The 25761-nt window shown below is 37.4% G+C and overlaps 1 long non-coding RNA gene across 1 annotated transcript in view; it reads right to left on the minus strand.

Moving 5' to 3' along the window:
* LOC132358922 (uncharacterized) overlaps window positions 1-25761 on the minus strand; it is a 59916-nt gene that overhangs the window by 26441 nt on the left and 7714 nt on the right. The window contains exons 2-3 of the long non-coding RNA XR_009500631.1: window positions 7638-7701; window positions 3871-3944 (exon numbers count right to left, since the gene is read on the minus strand). This is a non-coding gene — a long non-coding RNA (uncharacterized LOC132358922). The remainder of the gene's footprint in view (window positions 1-3870; window positions 3945-7637; window positions 7702-25761) is intronic.

Consider the following 25761-nt stretch of genomic DNA (forward strand, 5'->3'; position numbering starts at 1 on the left):
AGCGGGGCCCCTGAGCCTGACTGCTGCCGGGTCCTCTCAGGGGCACCAAGAGGTGAGTGCTGGGTTTGAGGGTGCCGGACGCCCAAGGCACCTGTCGGGAGAAGTGACACAGAGGGACACTGACAGAACAGCAAGAAACAAGAAGCTGCAAGTCCCTTTGCCCTTCTCCTTCTGTGAGGTGCAGACAGGCCAGCAATGGAGGGCCCCCCACTAAGAGTCCCCACAGGGGGACCCACACTGACCCCACACGGGGACCCACACTCACCCCACACGGGGACCCACACTGATACCACACGGGGACCCACACTCACCCCACACGGGGACCCACACTCACCCCACACGGGGACCCACACTGATACCACACGGGGACCCACACTCACCCCACACGGGGACCCACACTCACCCCACACGGGGACCCACACTCACCCCACACGGGGACCCACACTGATACCACACGGGGACCCACACTCACCCCACACGGGGACCCACACTGATACCACACGGGGACCCACACTCACCCCACACGGGGACCCACACTGATACCACACGGGGACCCACACTCACCCCACACGGGGACCCACACTGATACCACACGGGGACCCACACTCACCCCACACGGGGACCCACACTGATACCACACGGGGACCCACACTCACCCCACACGGGGACCCACACTCACCCCACACGGGGACCCACACTCACCCCACACGGGGACCTCTCAGAGATAATACATAGACTTCACAGAGCCCTCTCACAGGAGCCTTATACACAGAGCCCTCTCACAGGAGCCTTCCGCGGAGCCCTCGCTGAGAAATCTCAAGGGACCTGCACGCAATTCCATGCAGTCCACACACAGGCGCCCAGCGCCCCGGCGAGACCACGGAGACCCTTCAAACAGCGGCCTGACACCCACTCAAATGAGCCTGAGCCACCAGCCGGCTCTGAGTGGATCCCAAGCCATGTAGCAAACTGAAGGTGCAGGAGATCGGTACCAGTGCCCCCAGAGAAAATTCTTGTGTAGTTTTTAATTACTTCTGAAAAAGAATTACAGATTCCCCGTGAAAACCCGCAAAATCCTTTCCTTCACAGGTTTTAGTTAGCTTGAGCTCTGACTCACAGTTGAAAGAATGACAGACTTTGAAAAGAAGCAAAACTCTGCCAGCATCTAATGAGGGAAAAATCTTTGTCCAATTTTAAATATCGTTCAGTCAAATGGCATCAGGGGGTCACATGCTTTGTTTTGCTGGGGACAAGTTCCTGCACTCAAAGTGACTTCTCTCCTTTGGAAACATGATGTAGAGAGGCCTACAGCAAGTGGGATCCATGGTGAAATGAACCAGCAAAGAGGCATCTAACCCCTACTTCCTAGCTGTGCAAATGGCGTGGGATTTCACACAGAATAGCTTGTGCCAGGTTTGTGAGGTTTGCTTTATTTTTCAATGAAGTGAGCCACCTTATCAGACACACGAAGCTTATTCACAAATGTGACAGATGTTTGGCAATATCTCTATTACATTATCTGGCATATTTGTACTTAACTGCCTAATATTAAATGATATTGTTTATTTTACTCCTTTTAAAATACAGTAGTACAGTCAAGATGGTTGTATGGGATGCATGTCTCTAGAACGTGAAAAAATCCTAATGTTCACCTGTGATAACTTAAACTTCTGAACCATTTAGAAGAATTCATAGTTTATATAATTATAAGAAACGTGCATTTTCCAAGACTCAGGAAATTTATATTTTATTTATTTATTATAGGGCTACAAAAAGGATACATTGCTTAAAAGAATTTTGAAATCTTAGAAAATATGTCACTTAATTGGTGCTTGAAATATATATTACCTCATATCGCTTGGGAATTGGCATTTTAACATCTGTTAAAGAAAGTATATCTTTAATCAGCATTTCTATTATAATAATAATAGAGGTCTCACTGTCTGCCTAATACTTTCCAAATTTTGCACTCAGTTGAGACTACATATTTCTCATTGGTCATAAATTCTGTTGCCCTTTACATGGTAAAAACTGGATAATGTACAGATGTCAAGTATTATGTCTGGTTAAGTCTCTCAGGTCACTCTGTGGGGTAACAGTGTCATGGTCCTTTCTCTCAAAAGAGAGGAGTGAGCTGATGTGAGGGCCCTGTGTATTTTCTTTAATTAAGAAAAACAAATATTCAGGCTGTAAAATGTTTTACAAAATCATAGCTATTAATTTTTTGAAATGTGCTCCCTTTGTGACATTTTCTTATGTTACTGAATCACAGAACTCTGGAACGTAGCCACAGATGTCCTCTAATAGCCAATCAATAGTATTTACTAACTAGACTAGCTCGTCGTTTTCCTATAGATACCCACAACTACAACATCTCACATTCATGAAAATGACACTCTCTTCTTGGAAGTTTAAGCTAATATTTCTAAACCATGTATTTGAGATAAAACTAAATTCTAGTAAGAGGTATTATAAAATAATGTAATTCCCAACAAAATATATGAGGATTTAGGAAATACTGGCATGTTTCATAGGAAAACACAGTTGCCTCATCTCATCCTGATAACAAGAAATTTGAGTGACACAGCTCTTTGGTCTAAGCATTTGTGTGTGTGTGTGTGCTTTAGCTGGTCCTCTGGATGGGATGCATTAACATTCTTTTTTTAAGATTTGTGGGCTAGAATATTTTTACATAAGTGATGCATAGGATATGCGGTTTATAAATTAGGCTCTATGACCATTCTCATCCGTCATGGAATGGAACATGAGGGTAAACAGAACAACCGGCACAAACAGTTTCTGGAAAAACCATTACATTTCCTTGAACTTTCCCAGTAGAAGGAAAAAGGGGGGGACTTCAGGTAGGCAGCTGAGATACATTTGCCCCACAAATAAGTACATAAATTTTAGTCTATTAAAACTGGAAGGACTCCCCCAAAGCTATCTGATGAAAGGATTTGCAAAGAGTAGATCAAGAAGGACAGGCAGGTCTAGGGTCTGCTGGCCACGGCCAGGATACCACCTAAAAGATTTGTCCATAGTTGAAGGAGGAACTACAACTTGGCCAAAGTGATGGGTGCTGCTCCTTCCCTCTATTTACTCCTAGATGACCCTGCCTTTCACCACCCTACACCCTATAGCCCTCCTTCATTGTCTGTCTGGGGACTCACTGAGGACTTTAGATGAAGGAGATTAGGTGAGGAAGAAGAAGAGGAGAAGGAGGAGAGCAGGAGTGGGGAGGGAACAGGAGAAGGAGGATGATGAAGGAAAGTCATTACCAAAAAATGACTGTGGCCTCTTCTGTAGTCTGGTCACCTAATGAACAAATGGGGACCCTGAGACAGAGAGGGATTCCCCAAACCATACAGATATTCGCTTTCCACAACTGACTCAGACCAAATGCTTCCTCTGCTACATCATATAACCTGTGTGAAAGAATCCTTTTCATAGATCATCCAGATGATAAACCTAGTGTAAATTATTTCCACCACCACGAGGTTATGGCACGTATTACTGTTTTAGCAAAAAAAAAAAAAAAAAAAAAAAATTCATTTTGCCACTTAAAGTATTTAAGAGTATACTACCCTTCTTTGATAACAGTCTGTTATTTTTCATCATAACATGGCTTAAAAGGAAAAGAAAAACAAGAGAAAGAAACTTCCAGGAAAAACAATGCAATGTAGTGTGATCCACATCCACTTCTCTGGATAGAACTCCATCATGAAAAACATTAACTCTCTGAATCTTGAATCCACCTGCAATTCAAGGTCATCCATGCAGATTTTGAGAGTTGAAGGCAAAAGTACACAAAATCCAGTTCCTGGAAATACCATCCCTGCTTTGCCCCCATGTCCCCACACACCCCCTCACCTGAGCAGCATGGAGTTTCACTAAGAGACTTCTTGATGGGGAAGCCCGCCAGTCAGAGTGGACAAGACAGTATGCTAGGAGGCAGGAAGAAAATGTTAGAACTTCCATTTGCGTTCCTCCTCATCTCATTCTTTTAAAATTCCTATATCTGTATAATCTTTGTCTTGCATATAAATTACGGAACCATAGAACATGCATTTAATTTGCAAATGCATAAATATACACACTGGATCTTCATGCTCAGAAAACTTTTTACTGAGTAGGAGAAGGATAGAAATGTTGGAGAACACTGACATGAACCAGATTCCTGGCCTTTTCTAAGGAATCAAACCAGAATCCAAAACAGCCATGGGCTCTGGGCTCTGTCAGGCAAAGCACATGTGTGTGGCCTGTCCAGGGAGAAGGAGAACCATGAATAAACTCTAGAATATCTGTTTCACCAAACTCTGAAACTCAGAGGGACCCCGTCAGCCCTGAGTTTCACCTTGTAGGCAGAGGGCAGATAACACAGGTAAGTGAACCATTCTCCCCCCACTTGCCTGCAAACACCATGCAGCTGTGGATTGGTAGGGACCCCAAGTCTGTAGTAAGAGCACAGATCCAGTTAGAATACAGTGCAGGAACTTCCGGACCTTCCAGCAGCATCAGAGCTGCAGGGGGAATGTGTGAGGGTGTAGAAGCAAGGGGGACCTCAGGCAGCATCTAGCAGAGATTGGTGAACAGCAGCACACACCATACCCAGGAGAATGGCTTTTAGTTAAGAATGCAGTGGTTTGCATTTACATTAGATTGTTGAAAGCGTCCTGTTGCTTTCGAGGCAAAATTCTGAAGGCAGTAGTTTTATTTACTAATTTAAAAAACAGGTTTTACATATAGAAAATCCACTGGAAGGTGTTTTGGATCAGGTAAACAGTTCTGAAGAAAGAAAAGAAAAATGGACTCATGAAGTCAAATTTATGGATATAGTGACTTGACTAGTAAGCAGGAGAGTAAAAATATTAGACAAAATTAAACATCAGATCAATATACCTAGGGTGCACAACCACTGATCACACTCACAAGCTGGCATATTGAGAAAGGGTCTCAGCTATTAGGCCAAGCAACTGCTGTGATCCAGCTTAAGCACAGGCAGATCGGATACACTTTCTCCCAATTCAGGGGTTTTAAGCTAAGATGAGGGGAGTTTAGTCAATAATGAAGTTTTAGTGAAAGCAGCATCTGTAGTTGTCAGCACTTGCCATTGGAAGATAATGTGTGAACAGCAAGTTGAGAAAGAGAAGTATTTCAGTTTTGATGCCAAAACCAATCACTTGAACACATTACTAGACGTAGAAAATGGACTTAAGAGTCTATACTGGTTGATCCACTGCACACTGTCTACATTACCCAGTAATCTTCAGTAGTTGTCAATATTTCACACACTCTGATCTCTAACACAGCGGGAAGGTCAGATATACTTGTCAAGGTCAAGCTGGATGCCAGTGAAGGACTCAGTGAAAGTGTGAAAATCTTGCAACTTGCTCTCAGATAGATGACCATCAAATGAAACATTTCATGATATGATATATAATAAATGATATATAATATGACATGACATGATTAATGTATCAATACACAAAGGAATGGTAAAAAATACTGATTGATATGATATGATATGACATATAATACAAAATATATGATATGATATGACATGATTGATTTATCAATACAAAAAGGAATGGTAAAAAAAATACTATACATTACAAACTTGAAAAAAGTGTTGCCTGATAATCTCTGGAGACATACTCTATTTTTAACTTCATCCCACATGGCTTCATGGGCTATCATGTCTACACTCTTTTTATTAGGGTAACATTTTTGCTTTTACTCAGTATATGGATAATTTAGCAGTGGTTAAATTCTTTTTTATTAAAACACTTTGTATTCAAATTATGAGCAGACTTTATATACAGTTTATTTGTGCGTGTGGATGTCTTCTTTGTTTTATGTCATCCCACTCTGATATCATTTCACCAGTTTCCTACTGAATAGAGTTGGGGAGGTGTACTGATAAGAGATTTAAATCCTAAGCAAAGGGAATCAACGTGCCCAGGCTGAGAAAGTATTTAAGGGAAGATGGATGAACTGAAATCTTACTGGTGGTGTTCACATTTATGAATTTTTACTATATCAAAATATAACAAGTATAAAATATGGGAGTAGGGGAGCTAAGCAAATCTTAGAAAATAAATTCAAGCTACCAATGCACTTACTCTGTTAATCTGTTTGTCCTTCATACAAACAGATGTATGGGTTTGGCTAGAAGACCTGTACTTTTCCATTGATTTCTAAAATTCTAGAATGATGCCTTCCAATTGAAGCTAAATGCTTCCCCCATGCTTCATTTGTCTTGTGAGAGAAAAAAAAAGAAAAAGCAAAAACAACAACAGCCCTGATGATATCCAGAGGTAAGCCTGGACATAAATACCAAAAGGTATCACAGAATACCAATGCCAAGCAAGATTACTCTGAGATAATGATGAAGTGAGATAAAGTGAAGGCAATTCACAACTGTTTTCTAAGTACAGAAAAAGAAGTCACTGTGCCATCCCCCCAAAATACCAAACACTCCATTCTCTTGGTTAAAATGAGTGACATCTACTTTGTTTCCAGTAATGGCTTTATTTTGACTATAGTCTTCCCTCTTGTAGCTAAAATTTATTGAGATGAATTATAGAATTGCCTTGGCTTTCAGCATCCAATTTAAAGTGGCCCATCACTTTTAGACCCTCTCCCAAGTCACCCAACTAAAGCCCAAATCTTGTAGTAGCTCTTTTCTAACACCCTCTTACTGAGACACCCCAGGATTCCCCATGGTGTGTGTCTTCCCTCACTGCCATGAGTAATAAATCCAACTTGTTCTAGACTAAATTGGTTCCCAGGTGTGTTCCTGGTTGTTTTGGCTGGAGAACATAGACGTTGGAATGATCTCATCCTAACCAGCTAACTCTGGCACCCCGTGGAGAACACCCCCATTCTTCAGCCCTTTCACTAAACACTGCTTACTCCAGAAAGCCTTCTCTACTGCCCCAATGAGGACTGGTCCCCTGTGCTGTGTTGCCTAGACCACTTTGCATTTCTCCCCTGTGACAACCACTGCATATCTTTTTTTTTTTTTTTAACATCTTTATTGGAGTATAATTGCTTTACAATGGTGTGTTAGTTTCTGCTTTATAACAAAGTGTATTAGTTATACATATACATATGTTCCCATATCTCTTCCCTCTTGTGTCTCTCTCCCTCCCACCCTCCCTATCCCACCCCTCTATGTGGTCACAAAGCACCGAGCTGATCTCCCTGTGCTATGTGGCTGCTTCCCACTAGCTATCTATTTTACATTTGGTAGTGTATATATGTCCATGCCACTCTCTCACTTTGTCACAGCTTACCCTTCCCCCTCCCCATATCCTCAAGTCCATTCTCTAGTAGGTCTGTGTCTTTATTTCCGTCCTGCCCCTAGGTTCTTCATGACCTTTTTTTTTTTTTTTCTTAGATTCCATATATACGTGTTAGCATACGGTATTTGTTTTTCTCTTTCTGACTTACTTCACTCTGTATGACAGACTCTAGGTCCATCCACCTCACTACACTGAAAGCTCCTTGCAGGCAAGAGAGAGGAGTGAAGCATGTCTGACCACATTGCCAGTACTTACTCTAGTCCCTGATGAAAAGTGTTTATTAAAAGTTTGTTAATTAATGGACACAAGAATTAAAGTTTTCTAACTTACCTTCTGTATAAATCACAGGAGTGTAATGACATCTCTCAAGTAGCCAATATATTTTGAGAAGAATCTGTAAGAATAAAACAGCATTAAAAATTGATGTTTAATAGGGCAAAGAAAATTCCCAATTATTGAATTTATCATTTATTTTATATTTCAAATATGGATATCCTTGTAGCTTTTGAAATTTTTCATTGTAAAATTTAGGTGTTCACAGAATATGGATTAAAAAGCAAATTTACTTCGAGGTATTGTTTCTATTTTGACACAAAGTCATAAAAAAAAAACTATTACCAAAGAAGATGTTTAAAATAATTTAAATATGTGACTTGTAACAGCTACATATATTGTAAATCTACTGTTCTAAAAATAAGGAGCAAATATCCCTTGTTTACTTTAACATTTAATATGCTGAACAGTCTGGAGAACCATTTATTTACTAACAAATATATGTAAAATAGGGTAGTGAAAAACAACTCCGTGTGCTTTTTTGACTGTTTGAAAATTATATTTGAATTACTGAAAAAACTGAAAATGTTTCAAAACATTATTTGAAAGATGTGTAAGAGAGAGGATAGGAAAATATGCCTGCATATTTATTGCCTAACAATTTAAATTACAAATATGGAGAGTACAAACTTTCAGTTATGAGTAGTTCTAGAAATTTCATGTACAGCATGGTGACTATAGTTAATAATAATGTACTGTATACTTGAAGTTTTCTAGAAGAATAGATCTCAAGTGTTCTCACCACACACACAGACACACAGGCACACACGCACACAAAAGATAACTATGGGAAATAATGAATATGTAAATTAGCTTGATTATGGTATGATTTCCTGATTTCACTTTGTGAAATGATTGTGGAATCATTTTCACAATGTGTATGTAGATCAAAACATTATATTGTACAACCTAAAAATATACAATTTTTATTTGTCAATCATACTTCAATAAAGCTGGAAAAAATACACAGACGTATATATACAGATATATACATGTATACATATATATGTTTTGTGTATGTATATATGCACATACATATGTGTGCGTTTTAGCATCCTTAAATTTGCATTACCTATTCCAGTTTTTGCTGGAAAATACTATTTGTATTGTTCCACAAAACATAGCACACCAAGGTTGATCAGCAGATTTGAATCCCAAGTAACTGTCCTCTCTCTCCAGCAGTTTCTGACAGGTTTGCCTGTCCTTGGGTTTGGTGAATTCCCTCCCTGCTCTCACCTCCACTGGCAGAATCCCCAGCTTACCCCGACCCTCTAGTTACAGCCCTAATCCTCCAAAAATTTCATGAACATAAAGAAAGGTTTCTCCTCAGGAAAACACTGCATGGTTCTACTGTTGACCAACTATGGGTTTATAATATGATCAATTCATGTGATTTGTCTACAAACCTGGAAGGGCAAATTGAATACATTTTATTTTCTCTCAGAATAAGTGAAGGTACACATCAATCTACAATTGAAAATAAAATTTCATTAAAATGTACTTAAAAAAGAACTCCTTGCCTAGCCCTAGATCCCAGAGGTTTTCTCCCAGTATTTTTTCTAAAAGTTTTATAGTATTATATTTTATATTTAATTTTGTGATCCATTTTTGAGTTAATTAGTGTGAAAGGGGTGAAGTTTGGGTTGAGTTTTTTTAGCCTGTGGACATCCGTTTTCTCCAGCATCGTTTGTTAAAAAGACTAGGCTTCCTCTCTCAGAACGAAATTAGTAAAGTGAAAAAAAAATGAAACATAAAACTGAAAGTGAAGATTTTTATTCTTTGTAAAAAAGTTTTAATATCTCTCCGTTAATAAACAAATAACAATTTATGGATAGAGTTATGTTAAACAATTATTTTGCAATTGAATCATGCTCAAAATCAACCCACCAAGTTTGAGAAAAAGACCTCGTTAACTGAACCGCTATGGAGACCAGCACAACTCCCAGGTATATTGGTGAATTTGAGAGAGAACTTGATAGCACATGGCCGCAGTTTACTTGGCTGAGTGCCACCTGCATAGGCACAAATGACCCAGTTCTGAAACTCATCTGGCTCCTGAGCAAACGAAATGTAAAGGACTATGTATTAGTTTCCTGTTGATGCATAACAGATTACCACAAGCTAAGTGGCTTCAAATAACACCCATTTATTAACGTATAGTTTACAGCAGGCTGGATTCAATGGTCAGAGTATCATAAGGCTGAGAGGAAGGTGTTAGCAAGGCAGATTCCTTGTCTGGAGGCTCTAGGAAGACATCTGCCTCTAGGCTCATTTAGGTTGTTAGAGTACGGTTCCTTGCTGTTGGAAGTGTTAGGTCCCTTATTTTCTGGCTGTCACCCAGAGTCCTTTCTCAGCATCTTAAGACCACCCACATTCCTTTTCATGTGTTTTCCTCTGCCTTCAAGCCAGCAATGATCTATCAAGTCACCTTGTACATCAAATCTCTCTGACCTTCTCTTCTGCTGCCAGATGGAGCAAACTCTGTACGCAAAGTGCTTACCTGATTGGGTCCAGTCCACCTGGATAAACTCTATGTATTAAGATCAATCCATTCAGTTTTAACTACAACTGCAAATTCTCTTCACAGCAGTATCCAGATTAGTGTTTGAATGAAGAATCAGAGAACAGGAATCTTGGAAAACCAGGTTTAGAAATCTTCCTACTATAAGCCTGTAATGAGTTAAGCGCATTTAAGCCCTTCTGGGCTTTCCCAGAGGGGTCTTGTAGTTGATGATGAAACATTCTAGTTAGTTACCATGTGATATTTACACATTAATCCTCTACATCTTCCTGGGACCTGCGATGTCCTCCAGCTCTTCCACATTCATCAGGTTCCATAAAGTTCCTCAAAGGCACTACCATCCTCACCTGGTGTGGCCGAAAATTCCACCAGTGGCAAAGCAGGAGATTCCTTGAGGTGCCCCTTGATGAGGGGCAGGAGAGAGGACATGGTCTTCTTTTCTGCTTTGGTTTACAAAATTTAAAGACGTATCAAAATTTCAGAGCTTTTGTTGACAGTTTTTTTGTTTTCACGTCTAACTCTTTGTCCTCTCCTCCATGGGGCTCAGGCATCAATGAATGGACCTGGTCCAGGTGATGAATCTAACTAACAGGAACAACCAGGATTTGACCCGGACCAGACCTCCTCTAAGATGTCTAAGTTTTGGTCTCACTTTAACTCACGACCAATAACTTCACAAGGGCCCTCATTGTTGCCCAACAATTCTAACATATTCCTTTGTCTGTTCACTCTCTCATGCTCCTAAATTATTTCATACTTCACATCTTCTCTTTCTGAAAACTTCCCAAGTCTCCTCCTCAGTGACCACCCTCAGCTGATGACTTGCTTCTGCTGACTAAAAACAATTGCACAGCGTGAGAGTTGTGAGTTAAGTTTTATCTGGGGCAAAATGAGGACTATAGCCTGGGAGACAGCATATCGAATAGCTCTGAGAAAGTGCTCCAAAGAGGAAGTGGGGAAGGTCACTATATATGTGATTTTGGTGAAGGAGGAGTACATGCAATCAAGCAGATATTTTTTGCAGAAGGTCCTGCTAGTTTCGTGAAGGTTACTGCTAGTCATGAGGAGCAGACATCACCATGAAGAATTTTTTAGTGCTTTTCTAAATATGAGGAGATGCAAGAATTGGGCTCATAAAATCATCTCCTGAAAATATCTAACTGTCTAAGGACCTGTTCTGCCAGTTTTTTCCAGAGCACAGAGTGCCTCATTTCTGATCTCCACCCTGAATTCCTTTCAGGGGGTGTTGAAGGTCAGCAGATGCAGTGGCTCATAATTTAATTTTTGTAGAGGTAGATGGCAAGTGCCAATTTGTATGTGACATTTCCATAGGCCTGAGAAGACAGAAGCAATCGGAAGGCAACTTCCCTATTTTCCCCACATCTGCCCACCTACAGGCCATTGTGTCCATGCACCCTGCCTTCCCTCCTGACACAGTGGATTCACTGTCCATGCCCCGTTCAGAGACCAAACCTTCCACTTTGCACCAGAATCTATCTACTCTCTCCAACAAAAAGATACAAGGCAGTATACTGCCCCAGATATTCAACACCACCACCTCATGGATAAACAATAAAAATTTTATTTAATCATTACAATCAGCATACAATGGTACCATACGTTTTGCATCTTAAAAAATAAATACATAATACCTCTTTTGACCTCCATATCCACCTCTAAATACTCCTCCATTTCTCTTCTCCAACTTACATATATACTTGAAATTTTCTTTTTTTAAATTGAGGTACAATTGACATAGAACATTATATTACTTTCAAGTATACAACATAATGATTCAATATTTACATATATTGCAAAATGATCACCACAACAGATCTAGTTAGCATCCATCACCATACACAAGAATTTTTTTCTTGTGATGAGAACTTTTTTTTTTTAAATTTATTTTCTTTTGGCTGTGCTGGGTCTTTGTTGCTGCATGTGGGCTTTCTCTAGTTGCAGCAGGCAGGGGCTTCTCATTGCAGTGGCTTCTCTTGTTGTGGAGCACGGGCTCTAGGCACGTGGGCTTCAGTAGTTTCAGCATGTGGGCTCAGTGGTTGTGGCACATGGGCCCTAGAGCGCGCAGGCTTCAGTAGTTGCAGCACGTGGGCTCTAGGGCACACCGGCTCAGTAGCTGTGGCTCACTGGCTTAGTTGCTCCAAGGCACGTGGGATCTTCCCGGACCAGGGATTGAACCCATGTCCCCTGCATTGACAGGCGGATTCTTAACCACTGCGCCACCAGGGAAGTCCTGATGAGAACTTTTAAGATCTACTCTCTTAGCAACTTTCAAATACGCAGTACAGTATTATTAACTGTAGTCACCATGCTGTACATTACATCCCTATGACTTAATTATTTTATAGCTGAAAATAAATTTTATTTTAAATGAATTTTATTTTATAGCAGATGCAAACTATTATATACAGGATGGATAAACAACAAGGTCCTACTGCATAGCACAGGGAACTATACCCAAGCACAGGGAACTGTATCCAATCTCCTGGGATAAACCATAATGGAAAATAATATTTTTAAAAATGTCTCTATGTGTATAACTGAGTCACTTTGCTGTACAACAGAGATTGGCACAACATTGTACACCAACTAGACCACAATTAAATAAATAAATAAATAAATAGGATGGCAAAGAGTAGAAATCAATCAGTCTCCTTCCTTTATGTTTAAAAGTAAGCATGCTGTTATGTTAAACAAAATTCAAAATTGAAATTACGTAAAAATTCCTACAGAATTCATTCTGCAGAAGAGGCTGAGGAAATAACAAGCATGGCAGCCATAGCAATACAATAAAATATGAGTCCTATGGGACCACAGAGCTCTTGCTATCATTAGCAGTTGAACAGAAGTGGAGAGTCAACATCAAATAGCAGCTACCTGGATCTGTAACAGCTAAAATAATACTCATATGATTATAAATATAAATAGCACAGGGGAGAGAAATGGGCGTGGGTTTAATAAATTGAAATTCAAGTATAATTCCAGAACGAAAACCAATTCCTTAGGACTGATTATGGCAAGATAGTTGTACTTTATATACTTTATCTTTTGGTACATTATTAGAAACTTGTGCAAACATCAGAGCACCTTATTACTTTTCCAGCACAAGAATTATTGATTATAAGAGACACCATTAATACTTTAAGAGGACTAAAAGAGGAAAAATAAATACTAGATTAAATATGCACTTTAATTTTAAAATTCATACTGACTAGTAAGTATGAAATAGTAAGTATGAAGAACATGTCTAACCACTGAAGGATCACAGCAACAGTCTCAACATACTGATTAGTAATTAGACTATTTTAGTAGCTTCAGTCAGGGTGGATACCACATTACAAAAGGCACATTAATGAACAAATGTAGCTCTAGAGGAAAACAAACAGGAGATGAGGATTCTGAAAATTTTTCCTTAGAACTCAATGGCCATGTCTAAGATTGGCTGAGAGTATAAGACCTAACGGAGGAGTAGTAACATATGGAAGTAAGATCCAACTAGCTAAGAAAAGATAGGTGAATACCACGGACATTGGTTTTCAAAGAGGGATGTTTGTAATGAACCCAGACTCTCCTGGTCTGCCTGGAGCCCTCTCAGCAGAGTTGGACAACACTTGCAGGATGCTATACAAAACAACATCTGTGGCACAGAAAGTTTAACTAGAGGACTGACATGTGTGCGACCAGAGGACATGCATTTAAGAGGGACTTTAAGGATATCTAGTGTGACTCCACAATTCCATGGATGAGTTAACCAAGGCCCAAGGAAGAGAATAATAATGCAGTTGATAAAGAGCTGGGCTTGGTCTAATCCAACTTTGCAAATTTAGTGATAAGACTAAAATTCTAGAGGGTCACCACTTTTCATTCTGAGAGCCCTGAATTTCAAACTCAGAGCTGTTTTTTCTCAGGAGATGGGTTCTCAGGCAGCTGCTTCCTGAAGAACATACACTGCTAATAAAAGACTAATACACAATTAAACATTCTAGCAGTCCTCATTTATTTGGCTTACATCCTCATATTCCCCTTTAATATTTTTAGACACTATCAAGGTTTACAATCCTAATCCAGTATAAACTGTAAACACACACATATACATACACAGACAGGAAGTTTCTTTCAGAAGTTTCGTAATTTTCTACGGTCTTTATTACAAAACTGTATCCCATGGAGTGCACAGCTTGGGAAGTCAACGGCATTTCCTTTCTAAATCCCTCTTTGTTAAGTCATGCCTTTAAGTGCACTTATAGCACCAAACTCAGGGCTATTAAAGGCAAATTGATAATTTTTCACGCTGAAATCTATCTATACTTACCCACCTATTTTTACCATGGTGGTACTCTCCAAAACTTTGAAGTCACTCAAGCTGATTTTTCCCAGAAGGAACTCATTCTATTAGTAAATGTTAATGCCAAGAATATAGATAATCACAACAAAAAGAATAAAATACCTAGGAATAAACCTACCTAAGGAGGCAAAAGACCTGTACTCAGGAAACTGTAAGATACTGATGAAATAAATCAAAGATGACACAAACAGATGGAGAGATGTACCATGTTCTTGGACTGGAAGAAGAAATATTGTGAAAATGACTATACTACCCAAAGCAATCTACAGATTCAATGCAATCCCTATCAAATTACCAATGGCATTTTTTACAGAACTAGAACAAAAAATCTTAAAATTTGTATAGAGACAAAAAAGACCCCAAATAGCCAAAGCAGTCTTGAGGGAAAAAAACGGAGCTGGAGGAATCAGACTCCCTGACTTCACACTATACTACAAAGCTACAGTCATCAAGACAATATGGTACTGGCACAAAAACAGAAATATAGATCAATGGAACAAGATAGGAAGCCCAGAGATAAACCCACGCACCTATGGTCAACTAGTCTATGACAAAGGAGGCAACGATATACAGTGGAGAAAAGACAGCCTCTTCAATAAGTGGTGTTGGGAAAACTGGACAGCTACATGTAAAAGAATGAAATTACAACACTTCCTAACACCATACAAAAAAATAAACTCAAAATGGATTAAAGACCTAAATGTAAAACCAGACACTATAAAACCCTTAAAGGAAAACATAAGCAGAACACTTTTTGACATAAATCGCAGCAAGATCTTTTTTAATCCACCTCCTAGAGTTATGAAAATAAAAACAAAAATAAACAAATGGGACCTAATGAAACTTAAAAGCTTTTGCACAGCAAAGGAAACCATAAACAAAACAAAAGGACAACCCTCAGAATGGGAGAAAATATTTGCAAATGAAGCAATTGACAAGGGATTAATCTCCAAAATATACAAACAGCTCATGCAGCTCAATATCAAAAAAACAAATAACTCAATCAAAAAATGGGCAGAAGACCTAAACAGACATTTCTCCAAATAAGACATACAGATGGCCAAAAAGCACATAAAAAGATGCTCAACGTCACTAATTATTAGAGAAATGCAAATCACAACTACAATGAGGTATCACCTCACACTGGCCAGAATGGCTGTCATCAAAAACCTACAAACAATAAATGCTGGAGAGGGTGTGGAGAAAACGGAACCCTCCTACACTGTTGGTAGGAATGTAAACTGGTACAGCCACTATAGAAAACAGTATGGAGGTTCCTTAAAAAACTAAAAATAGAGCTACAATATCATCCATCAATCCCCCTCCTGGGCATATACCCAGAGAAAACCATAATTTGAAAAGATATGTGCACCCCAATGTTTTTTGCAGCACTATTTACAATAGCCAGGACATGGAAGCAACCTAAATGTCCATCAACAAAGGAATGGATAAAGAAGATGTGATATATATATATATATATATATATATATATATATATATATATATATATATATACACACAATGGAATATTACTCAGCCATAAAAAAGAACAAAATAATGTCATTTGCAACAACATGGATGGACCTAGAGATTGTCATACTGAGTGAAGTAAGCCAGACACAGAAAGACAAATATCATATGATATCACTTACATGTGGAATCTAAATAAATGATACAAATGAGCTTATTTACAAAATATAAGTAGAGTCACAGATGTAGAAAACAAACTTGTGGTTACCAGGGGATAAGGGGGGGAGGAATAAATTGGGAGACTGGTATTGACATATACACACTATTATATATAAAAGAGATAACTAATAAGAACCTGCTGTATAGCACATGGAATGCTACTCAATACTCTGTAATGGCCTATATGGGAAAAGAATCTTAAAAAAAAAAAAAAGTGGATACATGTATATATATAACTGATTCCCTTTGTTGTACACCTGAAACTAACACAACATTGTAAATCAACTATATTCCAATAAAAGATTTTTAAAAAGAACATAGGTAAATTGCTCTCCTCAAGAACCTTTATACTCTTTAAATTATTTCATACTGCATGACAGTTAGTAATAGCAAAGAAAAGTGATTTCAGTTACCCCACAAATTGGTACTATAGTGCCGTGAAGACACTTGATTGACTAGGATGTTAGTGCACTGTAATTTTCTGATTAATTAAAATATCTAGGTTTCTTAAAGTTATTTATTTAATGTAGCCAATAAACGGCTGATAGACACTAAATTTAATAAAAGAGGAGAAAATCAGGATCTCCAATACAGGGAAACCAAAATGGTTTAAAAAGTTATCATGCATTACTATTACGATTAAACCTCAAGGGAATGAAGTCAGGGAAGATAGTGAAGTTGGAAGCACCAAGAATTCATCTCTCTACCTGGACAGCAACTGTACTAGGAGAAACTATCAGAGGTGGATACTTTGGAACTTTGGAGTTTATTTGAACACTTGTAACTTCAAGGGGATAGCTTGGCTAGGACATTTTCATTAATTTTGGTTTATTTCAACCATTAGGGTGGTTGCAGCTACTCAGCCCCCTACCCCAGCCCCATACCAGACAGCTGTGAAGAACGTAACCCAAATTTCTGGAGCAGCTTCCTCTGGAGCCAGGGTGGCCAATAAGATCCTTGTCATCCACATGTAGGTTCTTGGTTCTAACTGTGAATTACTGCTCTCACTGCTGAAGTGTGGATATGGAGGCTGGCCACCAATGTTCCAACTGCCACCAGCTGAAGTAATTTCCAGGAGGTTTAAAAGAGCCACCTGTTTTTTTGTTTGCTTGCTTTTTGTTTGTTTGTTTGTTTTTGATATTCAAAAGCAACTATGTATATGGGGGAATTTAGAAAGCCACCATGCATACCTAGGGAAATATGGAGCTCAGAAAAGACATGCAGAAGATCTTAAGCTTTTACTCCAATACAGAGACACCTTATAGCAACTTTTTAAAGTACCAAACTCTGAGGAAAAGGGAAAATCTGATTTCCCCAGTTTCCATGTTATCAAATTCAAAAGTCCAATTTTCAATAAAAAAACAACAAGGCATACAAAGAAACAAGAATGTATAGCTGATTCAAAGAAGCAAAATAAAGCAACAGAAAATGTACCTGAGGAAGCAGAGATGTCAAAATTACTAGACAAAGATTTTAAAACAACTCTTTTAAAGACACTCAAAGAGCTAAAGGAAGACATGGACAAAGGAAAATAATATATTAAAAAATATCAATGAAGAGAATAAATTATTTTCAAATAGAACCAAAAAGAAATTTTGATGCTGAAAAGTACAATAACTGAAATGAAAAATACCTCAAAAGGGTTAAAAAGCAGATTTGTGCAAGTGGAAGAATAAGTGAACATAAAGAAAGAACAACTGAAATTATCAAGTCTAAGGAACAGAAAGAAAAAAGAATGAAGAAAATTGAACAGAGCCTAAGAGACCTGTGAAACACCATCAAGTGGACCAACATAGGCATTGTGGGAATGCCATCAGGAGAAGAGAGAGAGAAAGGAACGAAATGAATAACGCCTGAAAACTCCCCAAATTTAAAGGATTGAAATTGCAATAAATGCATCTACAAATCCAAGAAGCTCAAAAACTCCAAATAGAATAAACTCAAAAATACTCACACTGAGATACATTATAATCAAAATGTTGAAAGACAGAGACAAAGAGACGATCTTGAAAGCAGCAAGAGAGAAGTGACTCATCACATACAAGTGATCCCCAATGAGGTTATCTGTCAATTTCTCATCAGAAAGCTTGAAGGCCAGAAGTCAGTGGGTTGATATACTCAATATGCTTAAAGGAAAAAAAAACTGTTGATGGGCGACTTTATATCCAATAAAGCTACTCTTCAAAAATGAGGGAGAAATGACACCCCTAGATTTTAAAAAGCTGAGGGAGGTCATTACCACCAGACCTTCCCTCCAAGAAATGTTAAAGGGAGTGCTTCAGGTTGAAATGAAAGGAAGATAGTAACTTGAAGCCATATAAAGAAATTAGGGTAAAGGTAAATGCATGGGCAACTGTAAAAGCTACTATTACTGTAATTTTGGTTGAGCCTGACTTTTATTTTCTAAAGCGTTTAAAATACAAATGCATAAAAATTATTAATCTATTTTATTGTATACAAAATGTGTAATGATGTAATCTATGACATTAATAACAGAAACTGAGGGTGGTGTGGTATAGTAGTGAGCTTTTTTATGTTATTGAAGTTAAGTTGGCATCAATTCAAATTAGATTATTATAACTTTGCGATATTAAATATAATACCCATGGTAACCACCAAGAAAATATCTATAGGATATACGTATAAAGAATTAAGAAGAGAATTGAAATATTTCACTATGAAAAGTTAACTAAAAATAAAGCAGTAATGGAGAAAATGAGGGACATAAAAACCTATAGGCATAGAGAAAACATATTTGTTTTCTGAAAATTGGCAGAAGTAAATCCCTCCTTATCAGTAACTACCTTAAGTGTAAATGGATTAAACTCTCCAATAAAAATACAGAGATTGGCACAATGAATAAATATTTATAATTCAACTATGTGGTCTCTATCAGAGACTCACATTACTTCCAAAGACAAATAGGTTGAACGTAAAATGATAGAAAAAATATTTCATACAAATGATGATGAAAATAGGGCTGGAGTGGCTACACTAATATCAAACAAAATAGACTTTAACTCTAAAAAGTTTACAAGAGACAAAGAAGATGTATCTTAATAAAAGTCTCAAGAAATAATCTAAGTATTCATCAACAGATAAATGGATAAAGATGTGGTATATATATACTATGAATATTACTCAGCCATAAAAAAGAATAAAATTCTGCCATTTGCAACAAAGTGAATGGACCTAGAGAGTACTATGCTTAGTGAAATAAGTCAGACAGAAAAAGACAAATACTCTATGTTATCACATATGTGGTATCTGAAAAAATAAAACAAAGGTATATAACAAATTAGAAACAGACTCACAGATATGGAAAACAAACTAGTGGTTACCAGTGGGGAGAGGGAAGGGGAGAAAGGCAAAATAGGGGTATGGGATTAAGAGATACAAACTACTATATACAAAATAGACAAGCAACAAGGATATATTGTACAGCATAGGGAATATAGCCATTATTTTGTAATAACTTTACATGGAGTATAACCTATAAAAATATTGAATCACTATGTCTACACCTGAAACTAATAAAATGTTGTAAATCAACTATACTTCAATAAAAAATTAAATTAAAAAAGGTTCGATATCACAATGAAAATAGAAATTATAAACATTTATGCACTTAATAAAATACCTCAAAATATATGAAGCAAAAAATTGATAGAACAGAAGGTGAGAAATAGAGAGCTCTATAATAATAGTGGTGATTTCAATACCCTGCTTTCAGTAATGGATAGATCAGTCAGACATAAGAGATGTAAGAAAATAGAGGACTTGAAAAATGCAATAAACCAACTAGATATAAAAGACATATAGAACACTACCCCAAAACAGCAGAATACAGGTTTTTTTCAAGTGCACATGGGACATTCTACAGGACAGATCACATGTTAAACCACAAAATAAGTCTGAATAGATGAAAAGACAGATATCATACTAAGTGCCTTCTCCAATCACAACAGGATGAAGTTAAAAATCAGTAACAAAGAAAACAGGAAAATTCACAGATTTGTGGAAACTCAACAACATACTCTTAAAGACACCATCACAAGATAAATTAGAAAATACTTAGAAACAAATAAAAACACAACATACTAAATTTATGGGATGCAGTGGAAGTAGTGCTCAGAGGGAAATCTATAGGTGCAAATGTTTACATTGTAAAAAAATGTAAGATCTCAAATCAACAGCTTCATACCATAAGGAACTAGAAAAGGAAAATAAAGCCAAACTCAAAGCTAGCAGATGGAAAGAAACAATAAAGTTTAGAGCAAAGTTAACAAAATAGAGAAATAAAACAATAGAAAAATATTAATGAAACCAAAAATTGGTTCTTTGAAAAAATAAACAAAATTGACAAACCTTTAGCTAGACTGACAAAATAAAAAAGAGAAGACACAAATAACTAAAATCAGAATAACAGTGGAAGTATTACTACAAACCTTATAGAGGCAAAAAGGAATTATAGAAGAATACTATGAACAACTGTAAGCCAACAAATTAGATAACCATTAGAGAAATGGGCAAACTTCTTGAAACACACAAATGCCCTAAACCAACTCACAAAGAAAGAGAAAATCTCAACAGACCTATAACAGGTAAAGAGATTGAATTATTAATCTAAAACTTACCAGCAAAGAGAAGTCCTGGACCAGGTGGCTTCACAAAAGAATTCTACCGAACATTTAAAGAAGAATTAATATCAATCCTTCTCAAGCTCTTCCAAATCATTGACAAGGAGGGAACACTTCCTACCTCATTTTATGAGTCCAGCATTAATTTATATCAAAGCCAGAAAAAAAAATACCACAAGAAAAGTAAATCACAGATCAATAGCCCTTATGAAGATAGATGCACAAATCCTCAACAAAATATTAGTAAATTGAATCCAATAGCATTTTAAAATAATTACTTACCATGACCAAGCAGCATTTATTCCTGAAATGTAAGAGTCGTTCAACATAAGAATATTAATCAATGTAATGTGTCACATTAATAGAACAAGGAAAAAAACCACATGATTATCCCAATTGATGCAGAAAAGGCATTTGACAAAATCAAACACACTTTCATGATAAAAAAACTTCCAGAAGTCTGGAAATAGAGGGAAAATCCCTCAACCTATTAAAAAATATTTACAAAAACCCACAGCTAACATTATAATCAATGGTAAGGGACTGAAAACTGTCCACCTAAGATAAGGAACAAAAACAAGAATACCCACTTTCACTGCTGCTATTCAACATTCTACTGGAAGTTCTAACCAGAGCTATCAGAAAAGAAAAGTGAATAAAAGGCATCTAAAATAGAAAGAGCTAAAACTATTGCAGATGACACCATCCAGCATATAGAATACACCAAGTAGAAACTAATAAATTCAGCGAAGTTGCAGAGTACAAGATCAACACGCAAAAATCAGATGTGTTTCTAAATACCAGCAATAAAAAAGGCCAAAAAAAATTTAGAAAAGCAATCCTACTGATAATAGCACCTAAAAGAATTAAATACTTTGTAGTAAATCTAACCAAGCAGGTGAAAGAGTTGTACACTCAAAACTACAAAATATTGCTGAAAGAAACTGAAGAAGGGACTTCCCTGGTGGCGCAGTGATTAAGAATCCGCCTGCCAATGCAGGGGACAGGGGTTTGATCCCTGGTCCGGGAAGATCCCACATGCTGCAGAGCAACTAAGCCCATGCGCCACAACTACTGAGCCTGCATTCTACAGCCCACGTGCCACAACTACTGAGCCCACGTGCCACAACTACTGAGCCCACGTGCCTCGAGCCCCTGCTCTGCAACAAGAGAAACCACCGCAATGAGAAGCCCGCGCACTGCAACAAAGAGTAGCCCCCACTCACCGCAACTAGAGAAAGCCCGCTCGTAGCAACGAGGACCCAACGCAGCCAAAAAATAAATGAATAACTAAATAAGAAACTAAAGAAGACAAAAATAAATGGAAAGATATTTATATTCATGGCTAGGAAGACTTAATATTTTTATGATGTTAATACCACCCAAAGCAAGCTACAGGTTCAATGTCATCCCTATCAAAATACCAATAGTTCTTTTCACAAAAATGGAGTTTTAGGGGGCCTTAAATAGCTAAAACAGTCCTAAAAAAAAGAAAGAAAACTGGAAGACTTATACTTCCTGACTTTGAAACTTACTGCAAAGCTGTAGTAACTAATACAGAATGGTATTGGCATTAAGGACAGACATATAGACCACTGGCATAGAATAGAGAGCTCAGAAATAAACTCTCACATATATGGTAAACTGATTTTTGACAAAGGTGCCAAGACCATTCAATGGGAAAAAGAAAGTCTTTTCAACAAATGGTGCTGGGAAAACTGGATATCCACATGCAAAAGAAGTTGGACCCTTACCTGATATTAAATGCAAAAGTCAATTCAAAATGGATCAAAGATCTAAATTTTAGATCTAAATTTAAGAGCTCAAACTGTAAAACTCAGGGAAAAAAAAGTTAAAGTCTTCATTACATTGGATTTGGCAACGACTTAATGACTATGACACCAAAGCACAGGTAACAAAAGAAACAAATGATAAATTGGACTTGATCAAATTAATGTTTGTGCATCAAAGGATACTATCAAATTATATAAATAAATAATGGGGTAAAATATTTGCAAATAACATCTGATAGGGGATTAATATCCAGAATATATAAAGAGCTCCCACAACTCCATAACACCAAATAACCCAATTCAAAAATGGGCAAAGGACTTGAATAGACATTTCTCAAAGGAGATATGCAAATGGCTGATAAGCACATGAAAATGTGCTCAATATCATTAGTCATTAGGGAAATGCAAATCACAGCTACAATGAGATAGCATTTTATACCTACTAGGATGGGTTAAAAAAAAAAAAGAGAACAAGTGATGACAAGGATGTAGAGAAATTGGAACTCTTGTGCATTGCTGGTGGGAATGTAAAATGGTACAGCTGCTGTTGAAAACAGTTTGTTGTTTTTTCAAAAGACTAAACATGAAACTACCATATGACCCGCAATTTCATTCCTAGGTATACATTCAAAAGAATTAAAAGCAGGGACTTGAACATATATATGTACACCAATGTTCATAGCCAAGTTATTCTCAATAGCCAAAAGGTGTAAATAACATGTGTCCTTGAGCAAAGGAATGTCTAAACAAATTGTGATATATACATACAAAGGAATATTATTCAGCCATAAAAAGAAGTGAAATTTTTATATATGCTGCAACATGGATGTATCTTGAAAAAATTATGCTAAGTGAAATTGTCCAGATACAAAACAACAATCATTTGGTGATTCATAGAGACAGAAAGTAGAATAGAGTTAAGGGGAAAGAGGAATTATTGTTTAATTGATACAAAGGTTTTGTTGGGGATGACCAAAAAGTTTTAGATATAGTGGTGATGATTACACAACATTGCAAATGTTATTTGATGCTACTGAATTACACACTTCGGAACAGTTAAAACGATAAATATTACGTTATGCATATTTTACCACTATAAAGAAAAGATCCTCAATTTCTTTGAAGTTAAGATAAACAGGTGAGAATAATGATTTTTAGAAAAAAAACTACAAATATATGTTAATTGAGAGAAAGGTTTTTTGGCAATAAATTTTAAAGGAAGTGTTTAAATTGGACCTATACAGTAAAAAATGATAAACATAATCGATAAGAATCCTTGATAGAAGTTTCATAAGTCACAGAAGTACTTTTTAAAGTTACAGTTTTTAAGGTCACTATGCTTCTCCTTACTTATTTTCATTTTGACTTTATGTCAACCTGAGAAAAAATAACCAGATATGTCCAGCAGTAACTCCAGAAAATTAAACAACACAATGCTGGAAAGGTAGAATCCGTTAATTATCCAAGGCACTATAACATAAGTACAGTTGCTATACTGTTCTGAATGAATTACTGAAGTTTTAACAGAAGTATTCTTTTAAAAAGCATTTGACTGAATGACCACTGGACATCAACTCAAGGTAGAAGAGGCATATATAGGATTTCCCATCTCTGATTGTTTCCAGAATTTCATGGTGTATATAATGTAATATCCCAACTCTAGAAAGAAGACCACGTTGACCAAGAGAAAGGCTGCTTTCTTAATCTTAGTTTCTGATCCAAAATTTTCAGTGGTTTTTCACAGTCTAAAAGACAAACCCAAATTCCTTAATGCGACATTATCTGGGGCTCAAAGTATAATATTGCCAATCACTCCCCCAAGTTCTGAAATCTTCCTAGAGTCAAATTGCTTCTGTCAAGTATTCATCACAGATGTGATTCTGCTCAGATGTGTGATTATTTAATTTCTCCCACTGTATTAGACTGAATTTTTGCTCAGCACATATCCCCAGTGCTCAGCAGGAATTAATTAATTAGTTAAGACTATTAGAGCCATCTGTCTATGCATCATCCTTCCTATAAATCCCCTTCTCACCTTTCACCTCCTACCAGGCCTTCTCACCTCTAGCCTCTTACTACTCATCCCATATGAAAACCACCTTCTGATGAGTTTGCTAAAACCCAGTTACATCACATCCCTGTTCCTCAATAAGTTGTATTCAGATCTCAACTTTCTTGGTTCTCCAGATCTCAACTTTCTTGGTTCCTGCCTTATATTTTGCTCCACTCATCTGGCAAACTGGACTATTCACATTAGTCCCAAACATTCCTCCACACATTAGTTAATGCCATGCTCTCTGGCACAAGAGCCCCTGTGCTTCTCTGCCCATTAAAATAATACCCAAATTTCAAAGTTGGCCTAAATGTCACTTCTTCCAGGTAGCTTTCCTCTTATTGCCCTACCTGAAAATGAGATTCTTGTTTTTAACTTCCCTGGCATTGGAGACATACCTCTTTCAAGGCACGCATTATATGGCATGCTTACTTCTCTTAAAATTCTCTTGAAATCATGGATTGGACTGGGTTTACCTCTCTGTCTATGGCACCCTGCAGAGAGTCGATGCAGGCTCAGAGTGCTGGACAAGCTGGAGAAAAGGCCCCTGAACTGCACCAGAGAGCAGGTGAAAGATCTAAGAGAAAGTGTGAGAGCCCTCTGACCCAGGCATTCTAGGCAGATCTTCAACTAACAAGTTGATCTCAAGTCATTGTCACTGCTCATCATTTATCATTGGTGCGCTTAAAGAAATGTATCCGTACCACCTCAATGGGCAAAATGGCGCTAGGAAAATGCATATTTAGCTGATACATTTGAGTTTTCACTTAAGATACAAGGATCACACACATTACACACACTTCTCTTTTTTTCATTTCTAACACACATGAATATTAAAGAGAGATACACTTTATTAGTGCTTGTTGTCACCAAAGAAAGTGGTGGGCAAAAGCAAAAACAGCAGAGATGCTCTGAGTGTCCTTATTCTAGACTTTATTGAATTTTAAAAGATTCTAAGGCTCAAACTAGTCCAGTAGAGGCCAAGACATATGCAACTAAAAATCTCATTGGGTACATATTCTATTGTGTAAGCATGGCAAGTGGTGAAAATACACCACCTTA

This window comes from Balaenoptera ricei, unplaced genomic scaffold (genome assembly GCF_028023285.1).
Source record: "Balaenoptera ricei isolate mBalRic1 unplaced genomic scaffold, mBalRic1.hap2 scaffold_690, whole genome shotgun sequence".
Classification (NCBI taxonomy): domain Eukaryota; kingdom Metazoa; phylum Chordata; class Mammalia; order Artiodactyla; family Balaenopteridae; genus Balaenoptera; species Balaenoptera ricei.